The sequence below is a fragment of the Microtus oregoni genome, unplaced genomic scaffold, assembly GCF_018167655.1.
Source record: "Microtus oregoni isolate MIOR12 unplaced genomic scaffold, Mior012 000018F_ref0000195, whole genome shotgun sequence".
NCBI classification, from domain to species: Eukaryota; Metazoa; Chordata; class Mammalia; order Rodentia; family Cricetidae; genus Microtus; species Microtus oregoni.
The window spans coordinates 1,347,634-1,358,005 of record NW_024543077.1 but is presented as its reverse complement, the minus strand read 5'-3'; positions in this window follow the sequence as shown (position 1 = coordinate 1,358,005).

Sequence of the window (10,372 nt, the reverse complement as noted above, 5' to 3'; positions counted from 1 at the left end):
GCCTATCCCTGTCTATCCATTCATCTGTTGATGGGAGTTCTTCCATCAGTGCTGAAATAAGTGGTGAGAAGAAATATGCAAAGTGCTTGATGGGGCCCGAGAGGTGGCTCAGCCGCCAAGAGCAAGGCTTTCTCAGAAGACCTGAGTTTGGTTCCCAGGACCCTGGACCAGCTGCTTACAACTGCCTGTAACTCCAGCTCTAGGGGATCTGATGCCCTCTCCTGGCTCTCAAGGGCATCTGCAATTATATATATTCCAATATATACATATAATCCAATTATATATATATCATTCCCATATCAAATAATTTTTAAAAATATCAAATCTTGATAATAAAGTCCTGTAATTGAAGCCAACGTGGTTCTGAGGGGACCGGCTTCTTTTTTAGGTTCCGTTTGTTATATTTTACAGAACCCGCTGTGACACACTTCTGCACCGGCGACATTCTGTCCCTTCATTTTCTAATAAGTAGACTCTAAGAGACGCAAGCACACTGGTGCGGCTGTGACTCAGCCATACCCTGGGGCTGAGACCGGTGTAAATATTATCTTTCTAAATTCTGTTTCTGTGGCGACACTTTTGTGGGATGTTTGTAGCTACCAGGACAGTCGTCTTTTAACTAAACCTCCCAACACTGAGTATAGTTCATTTCCATAATTACATGTTCTCCCGTGGCAAAAATAATAAAAAATGTGAGTTCAGTTGTATGTACACTAGTACACTGATGTCCCTATATGTGGAAATAAGATGTCACCTACCAGCCAGGAAGTGACATCCTGTAGCTGAGGGCAAATGCTCTAGAATTAAAACAATCCCTCGTATCCTCGCTGTGTGAGTGGAGGAGAGACGCTTCTGTTTCAGTTTCCTAATGTTTAAATAAAGAAAAGCTACTACCCGCCATACACTGGGGCTTTAAAGACCCACTGAGGTAACCATACGCCTGGAACACAGTCAACAATCATTACCGCTTTTGCCTTCCTGGTCTTCCTGGCAAATCTAAATGGCTTAATGGTTTCTCTGAGAGTCCAATAAATCCACAAATATCATTTCTTAGCACAACCTGTCTAGCGCCCAAGACACACCTTTTTTAGAAAGCCAAAATAGACACTTTTAAAAACTAGACAATTTTGTAGGCTTGCAACTTCTTAATTAAAAAAAGAATTTTTATTATATTGTGTGTGTGTGTGCGTGTGCGTGTGTGTGTGTGTGTGTGTGTATGCACACTTGTGTCATGGCATGCTTGTGAGGGTCAGAGGACAAGCGGCAGGAGTTGCCTGGTGCCAGCTGCTTTTACTAAGCCAGCCCGTAAGTTAATTCTTCCTCCCAAATCCAGATCTGGGACCTCTGGACCACACAGTGATTCTGCCTGCTTGCCCGTGGACTCGAGAGTGCCACACACGGCAGCAAGAGCCCTGCTACCGAGCTCTACCCCCAGCCCCAAGAGTTAGCTCTGTTATTGTTGTTTTGAGGCCCCGTCTAGCTCTGTAGCCCTAGACTGGTGTGGGACACACCGTGTACCTCAGGTTGGCCCTGAGCTCATCCTCCTCCTGCCCTCCCCTCCCAAGCACTGGGGTGATAGGCATGTGCCACTAGGCCAGCCTCTCGTGGTGATTCTGTTTTTAATTATTGTTAAGGAACTTCTTTAGTAGTTACACTATTAGAATTCCTACCCATGGCATACAAGGATTCCAAGACTACTGTTTTCAACACGGTTTTTTAAAATTATAATAAGCCATTTCAGAAGTTAGGAAAGGCTGGCCACGCAGATGCTATTGTCAGCTGTTCTCAAGGCTCTTCAGAGAGGAGTGGCCTGGACACACCATGCTGAATTTTGGGGTCACCGGCACCTGAGACCGGGTAAGCTGTGTGCCAGGGAGGAAGGACAACAGAGCGCTATGACTCTGACACCTCCTGCCTCGCTGACTGGCATGGCCCCTTCCTGGACCTGGAAAGGCAGCCTTCACGCGGCTGCATGGCCATATTTTTCCATATACGTTTCCGAAGTAAAATCGCTTCATCGCAGTCAATTAAGATCACCTTTGGTTTCCACTGAGAGGATCCTGCGTGGAGGATCGCACGGAAATGACTACAGCTTTTTGAGCATGCTGCCAAGGGGAAGTTGAATTGAGGATACTTTGAATTTTGATTGCGTTGGAGATTATTATAGATAAAGATATAGGCCTACATGACATAGAGCTGTTGTTTTTCCTTTCTTATCCCTCACTCAATAGCCCAGGTAGCCCCAGGCTGGTCTCTAACTCACAAAGACTATTCTGCCTAATCCTCTGGAGGGCTAGGGTTCCAGGCATAAGACACCAAGCCTGGCTGAGTTGGATACATTCTGTGGTTCAGAATAACTCTTACATGGAGTCACCATCAGCCATTCCAGATCCCCAATCTGTGGTCCCCAACCACATCCAGGACCGTCCACACTGCCCACTGTACCAACAGAACCAGCACCAACAAGACGGTGCTAAGCTGTTGGTACCGACTAATGTTCAATCCGGTGTATACTGCTGTGCCTATCACGACAGGAATGGGGCAATGGAGAATCAAAGACCGACAAGGATGGAGTCTCGAGCTCATCTGTGGGGAATCCTTCCAATCCCTGCAGTCGTCAGATGTGTAAGATTAGAATGGGAGGAGCTGTAACTCACTGGAGGGTGGAAACGCAGGCTCTCTAAGGTCAGAAGCGTACTCAATAACACAGTATCCACCCAGTTTGATGGCCTTTGTGTTGCTTTTGTTTTAGATGAGGTGTGTTTTCTTGTTTGTTAGCGTTTTTCCATAATGGACCGAGAGGGGAACAACCATGACTTTGGAAAACCTGAGAGCCAGGTGGAAAGACAGCATTCCCAGCTGCAGGCCTGGCCCTCGGGAGCCCGAGGCATGCATGTTGGATGAGCTTGGGCTGTGTTGTGAGTTCCAAGCTGGCTACAGGTGAGATTCTGTCTCTAAAATGAAAAATAAAACAAAACAAAAAGACGGTCCTCATTTGTTTTCTTTAAGCCTTTTCCTTTTTTAAGACAGGGTCTTATGTATCCTAGGGTAGCCTCCACCCACGGCGTATAGCAGAGGATGGCCCTGAGCTTCTTTGTGATCCTCCTGCCTCTTCGTCCCGGGGGCCACCACACCTGACTGATATAACACTGGGGACTGAACCCAGGACAGGAACTCTGCCACCTGAGCCACAGCCCACCCTAAACCTCTTTCTCCTGTTGGGACAGTTGGGACCGCCCAAAAGAAGGATAAGACAATTAAATGCTGGAAAGGGGGTCACACAGGGGATATACCTTTTTCGCATGTTCACAACAAAGCCAGGGTTCACACACAACTCCAAAATTAAATGCACAATCCCTACAAACACATCCTAGTAACTCATCTCCTAAAGAGCTGCCTTGCCCTGGTCCTCAAAGCTGACCTACTCCCTGCCCACAACAGAGCCTAGACAGGGTCAGTCCGGATCAACAGGCTCTTTTTCATCACGGAGGACCTAACCCCGGACCGTCTGGACCAGATACTCTCCGCCAGTTTGGGGAGTCACCACTTGACTTTCCTGGAGCTCTGTCTCCTGTCTATCTCAAGAAGACAGCCTAATAAAATAAGTCCAGACAGACTTTCACTGCTTCCAGGGACACAGACCTGGGAGAGAAAGGCAGGAAGGTTGAGTTCACACTACAACTCAACAGCTCACCTCTGTCATGAAGATATCATAAGAAGTGCTGTAGTTATTCGCCTCCAAATAATCTGCCCCTTTTTCCAGAGGGCTGAGGGAACAGTAAGACAGAGTCTCAGGATGAAGACCAAGCTGGTTTCAGCTCTGGAACAATCCTGTTCCTAGCTCCTGCATGCTAGGAGTTCAGATTTGCACCATCACCACACCTGGCTAAGATCTGTCTTTATTTTGTTTTGTTTTACACAGCATTATGTGTGGCCCAAGCTGGCCTCCAACTACTGACCTTGAAATTCTGGTCTTCTGCCTCTGCCTCTTCGGTGTCAAGGTTCCAAGTGTGCCCCATGTACGCAGTGCTGGGACTGAACTTAGGGCTTCCTATCTCTGAGTATATACCAACTTAGATATAGCCCCAACCCCATTTAATTTTTTGCTTGTTTGTTTTGTTTTGTTTTGTTCGAGACAGGGTTCCTCTGTGTAGCTTTGGAACCTGTCCTGGAACTAGTTCTGGTAGACCAGATTGGAGATCTGCCTATCTCTGCCTTACGAGTGCTAGGATTAAAGGCCTTTGCCACCACCGCCCACCTAATTTTTAAAAATATTTATTTACTAGGAGAGGTCAGAGGACAACCGTGGGTAGCTGGTTTTCTCCCTCCACCGATGTCAGTTCTGGAGACTAACCTCAGGCAGCCAGACTTGGTACCCACTGAGCCATCGCTGGTTCCCGACCCATCAGGTTTTAAGACGAATCTTCCGAGAATCTGCTTTACCTGCTCCCTTGCAGTTTGTGGAGGTGAAGTTCAGAGGAAGCGGCTCTGTTTCTGGAGTTTTCCCGAGGTGTGCCCGCTGCCCTCCCAAGTCGCGCCTCCCCCACGCTCGCAGTTCACAGAACACAGCACCCCGAGGAGCGCGAGCAAGGTGCGAAGATGTGACAAACATCAGCACCACCTTTTTAATTTAAAAAAACTGGGTCACAGAGCTGAACAGCAGTGAAGCACAGCTGCTTTCAGCTTTTTTTTTTTCTTCCCGACAACAAGGTCTAATTATAAGCTGCGAGAACAACTACATCAGATCTGTGCGTGTGACCCCATTACACAGCGTCATCTTTGGCAGGTGGCTTTGACACGAACTGGACAGCGCCTAGTCAGAATGGAGGCCGTCACCAATTTAACTCAACAGAGTCCCACGTCCTTAATGTTCGCGGTTGGAGATACGCAGAACGCGGTAAAGGTGTCCAGCTACCATGCCAACCCTAAGGCAAAGTCCGGTTGCCTCTGCCTGACCTCACTCACTCCTGGCAAGAGTTAAGGGCTTCCTTCCGAGCACCGTGACTCCCGGAGGAGACCTTGTCTCCTCACTTTCTGTTCTGAGGCTTTACAAGAGTTGATGCTGCTGCTCCTGGGAGCCAAAGAACTCATTTCAAACCAGATGCCCAGCCGGGCGGTGATGGCGCAGGCCTTTAATCCCAGCACTGGGGAGGCAGAGGCAGGCAGATCTCTGCGAGTTCGAGACCAGCCTGGTCTACAAGAGCTAGTTCCAGGAACTTGCTCCAAAACCACAGAGAAACCCTGTCTTGAAAAAACAAAACAAAACAAAACAAAACAAAAAAACAGATGCCCATGAACCTTGGAATTCTGTGGGCCATGGACAGTCTATCCGCGGCAGACAGCAGCGTGAAGGAAGGCTGGTCACTGAAGGGGTTCCCCTTTCTGGTTCCTGCTCCCTCCAAGCTACCCTCCTCCTCTCTCCCCACTTCCCATTTCTCCCCACTTCTGCCGTTGGTGGTGCGTTCTAGTCCCCACTCTCTTTCCCCAGCCTATGGTTACCTCGTTGTTTCTGAGCAAGGAAGCTTTCTCCCTGGCTGCATTCCCAGTCTTTGTAGCTGGATGACTCATGGGCAGCAGTGAGGATTGGAGCTTCCGCTGAGGAGGGATTACAGTGGTACCACAACACACAGTGAGGAGGGAATGACTGCATGTCCTCCCCAAGATCCCCTTATTACAATCTCAGAAAATGAGAATTATCCCTGCTTTTCGGATGAGGAAGTTGACCCAGGACCACAAATGGCCAGTGTGTGGTAGAGCCATGATGTGAACCCACTTGGAAGGACCCCCTAGACCCTGCTCCTTGTCTCCTCCTCCAGCCAGAACCTGCTTCTCTTGGAACTGTGCCTGTGGGCTCCTTTGAGCTTTGGGACAAATCATTTCATGGCTCAAGGATCAGAAAGTTGGTCCTGAAACAAGGCTCTGTGCCAGTGCCCTCAAGTCCTGAGGACGTTAATCAAACACTCACTGAGAATTTGGATGACATCATGGTTGTCAGTTTCTAAAGATGTCTTTAAAAGTTTCCGTTTGTGACCTGCCTAGGCTCACCTCAAAGTAAGGAGACAGTCATGTGCTTCTCCGTGGCGTCTTGGGGCGCAGACTCTCCTTCATCTGTGTTCAAAGCCCCTAATTTAGGACCAACCAAGCCCATGGCAGTTGGTCCCGTTCATCAATCATCTCCGATAGCCTAGATAGCATTTGGTGGGGGCAGGATCTCACTCCATAGACCAGGCTGGCCTCCAGCTCACAGAAATGCATCTTCTACCTCCCAAGTGCCAGGACCTCAATACGCAGTATGATAGCTTTTTTAGTTACAAGTTTTTTATATAACTGGTTTATACAAGGCCATTTTCATGTGCATATAGAATTAACTTTGAGCCTGTTTTTCCTGTACCCCATTACTCTCCCCTTCTTTCCCCTCTCTTTTCCCACCTCCCCCTTCCACTCCCTCTTGGTTTCTCTGCAGATAGTTTTGCTTCAATGATTTCAAGTCGGTGTATATGTATGGCTTTAGGAATCTATAAGGTCTAGGATCCACAAACGAGAGAAAATATACAACACTTGTCCTTCTGATACTGACTTAATTTGCTTAATTTGATTGTCGCTACATTTTTCTAAATAACTGTTCCATCATGTACATCCATTTTCTCCACCCATCCCTCCATTGCTGGGCACCTAGGCTGGCTCTGTAACTTAGCCACTGTGAGCAGAGCAGCAGAGACCAGGGATGCATGCACAGCTGTCTCCGCAACGTGCTGACTCAGACCCTCGGGTAAATATCCCGATATCGCTGGGTCACGTGGTAAATCTATTTTCAGCACTTTGAGGAACCTCCCTAGTGACCGGACTAGTTAACATTCCCACCGGCAGTGGACAAGGTTTCCCTTTGGACAAACAGTGGTAGCCAGTGTGTGCTGGGGGGCAGGGAGGAAATCTCACTGTAGCTTTATTTGCATTTCTCGTTGGCTCAGACGACCAGCACCTCACTTACTCATGACAATCCTGCAAGGAGGACCTTGTCGTTTCTGTTTCACGGATGCAGATTCTACGGCTCAAAGGGGCAAAGTCCCGTGTCCCTGATGAGAGACGGAGCTGCTGTGTAAGTCGAGCTGATGCTTCCCAGAGATCACACCTGAACTGTGTGGATGCACGTGAAGGAGGAAAACATGATTACAGGTCTCATTTATCCGTGTGACATCATCAGTCCTAGCAACAGGCAGGGGATGGAGAGCCGGGGTGTAGTTGTTTTTTCACTCTTTGGGGGCACACCACCTCACTCCCAAATAAATATACACAGACTCATTCTTACTTCTGAATGCCCGGTCTCAACTTGGCCTGTCTCTAGCCAGGTTTTCGAACTTAAATTATCCTGTTTCTCTTTAGCTACGTTCTGCCTCTGGGCTTTTTACCTTTCTTTATTCTCTACACCTCTCTTTCCTTCTTAATCCATGGCTCTCCTTCTCCTTTCCCTTCTCTCTTCCTTAGATTTCTCCTCCTATCTATTCTCTCTGCCCACCAGCCCCGCCTATCCTTTCTCCTGCTTTGCTATTGACCATTCAGCTCTTTAGTAGACCAACCAGGTGTTTTAGGCAGGCAAAGTAACACAGCTTTACAGAATTAAACAGATGCAACATAAAAGAATGCAACACATCTTTGCATCAATAAACCAATATCCGACAGCATAAAGGAATATAATACATCTTAAAGTGATGTTCTATAACACAGGGCCTGCTTCCACCTAATTCAACAATGATATTTTTCTTTTTCTTTTTTTTAAATTTTATTTATTTTTTTATTGAAAAGATATTTTTCTTTTTTTTTATTATGAATTGATCATTTATTTTTCCCAGCCTGATTACAATTTCCACTGCCTCCTCTTCTCCTAGTCCCTTCCTATCCCCACCCACTAATTCTTTCTCATCAGAAAAAACACCTAGCAGTCAGTAATGGCATATCAAATCGCAGTGAGACTAGACACGGCCTCTGTTAAGGCTGAAGGAGGCAACCCAGTAAGAGGAAAGGGTCCCAGAGCAGGCGACAGAGTCAGGACAGCCCCTGCTCCCTCTCATCAGCAACTTTCTTAAAAGAAACTGTGAAATCTTTCTAAAGCATTCAACTCAGCTTTCATAGAAATGATAGCTCGGCCTCTTTTTATTCGTATTTCCCGGTCGGATGCTATTTTTAATTGAATGTCACAGTGTGGGCCTGGAAAACAGTGGTTTGTTAACCAGCGCCATTGGCTCCTGGTGAGCACACAACTCAGCCCTAAGCTAACTTCCCAGTGCCTCATCTGCAAAATGAACCTAACCTAGTCCTAACAGGGACTGTTTAAGGGGCTCAGAGAGCCCCCCCAGCATGTTCAGGGTTGTTTTCCAGAAGGCATTGGGCCACTCAGAGAAACTAAGTTTCCCTGTTACACTAGTTAAGGTTCTCTGGAGGAACAGAATGTATGGAATGAATATATATACGTATGGGATTTATAGAATGAACACACACACATCAGAATGGCTCCCAGGCTGTGATCTAGCCAGTCCAACAGTGGCTGTCTACCTGTGGAAGTTTCAAGAATCTAGTATTTGTTAAGTTCATGAGTCTCAGCGGGTCTTCAGTGTGTGCTAGAGTCCCAGAGAAGTGGGCTCTAATGCCAGTGAAGGGGTGGACTTGCCAGGGAGAGTGAGGGCAAGCTGGCAAAGGGAACAAGCGTCCTTCTTCTACATCCTTCATATAGGCTGCCAACAGAAGGTGTGGCCCGTTTTAATGGTGGATCTTCCCGCCTCCAAAGATCCAGACTGAAAGTGTGTCTTCCCACTTCAGAGGGCTTAATTAAGAAAAAAAAAAAAAATCACTCACAGGTGTACCCAGTCACTCGGGTTTTAGTGGTTCCAGACATGGTAGTCAAGGTGACAACCAAGAGCAGCCGTAACTCCTGTATTATGGGGGGCTCACGGTTTCCAAGGTGTTCAGTGGTGTGTAGTGACCTATTCCAGGAGTCAGGCTGACCTGCCAGGCCCAGCAGCTCGGTCCTGTCTCTGCCACACTTCCGTCTTGCATCTTAAAAATCGATGCGTTTTATTACACTGTGTGCCTGCGCGCGCTCATGTGTGACGAAGAAGGAAGGGTTCCCACGCCACAGCAGGCGCGTGGGTGGGGCTGAGGGGAGAACTTGATGGATTTCATTCCCCTTCCACCTTTACAAGAGTGCCGAGGACCAAATTCAGATTTGGCCACACAGCCGCATCTACTTTATCCAGGGAGACATTTTTAAAGTCAATCCCAGTCCTCGCATTGTTTCCTCCTTTGGCATTTCACACGCAGATATTCCTACATAACCACAGCCAACAAAATACTTATAAAAGTAGCAATTCCTCCAGCCCATCTGATTCCTATCTTTTGCTTCCTGATATCTAAAGAAATCCCTTTCGTGACCTTTTTGTTAAAATCGGGGTCTGAACGAGGGTTCTTGCTTGCGTTTTTATGTCTTTTGAATTTCATTTTTATTTATTGATCATGGGTGGGTGGGTGCGGACGTGTGTGCTGAAAGTGAGTGTGTGTGTGTGTGTGTGTGTGTGTGTATACATGAGTCACAGGGAGGTCAGAGGACAAAGCGTGAAATGAGTTCTCTCCTTCCACCTCGATGTGGGTGCAGGCGGCTGACTCAGGCTAGGCGTGTGTGGCAAGCACCTTTTCCTGACAGCCATGGCTCCAACCCTGTCTTTTGACTCTTAATATCTCGGGACAGTTTCCCCCAATCCCATTACATCTTTTTGTTTATGTGTTTCTTCTTAGGATGCTGACTTGCTGATGAAGCTAGTTCGGCTGTTTCACAGACCACCCCAGACTCTGGGTTTGTCTGTTTGTGCCCTTGAGCTGTTAAACCTCTGGGGCTTGAGCCTGTCTCTCCATGGCTGCGCACGCACGCTCCGAGCGCTTTCCGGCTTTACTCTCTGGACCGCACGCGAGGCTGGCCAGAAGGAAAGACACACAAGAGAATGAGTGATTCTCCAACAGCGCTGGCTGTGTTTGGGAAGAAGCTGCGGTAGCAAAGAGCCTGTTGTGGGTTTCTAGGCTGGGGTAGTCAGAGCACAGAAACGGGGAAGAGGGAAGGGACAGAAGGTTTCCTTTTCTGCATGTCCAGATCGCCTGAGGGCCTAAAAAGAAATAGATGCAGCAAGGAAGCTTCTCACGATTTCCTGCACCTGGGACAGCCGGAACCCAGGGCAAGCCTTACATCATGAATGATGTCACCTTATTGATCTCATTTCCAACAGACAATGGAAGAATTTCTTCTTGCCCAGCCCTCCCCGTGGTCGGAACCAGAAGCTTTATCGTGGGACGACGGGGAGAGCCTCCAAGACAAAGGCCAGTTGTTGGCCTT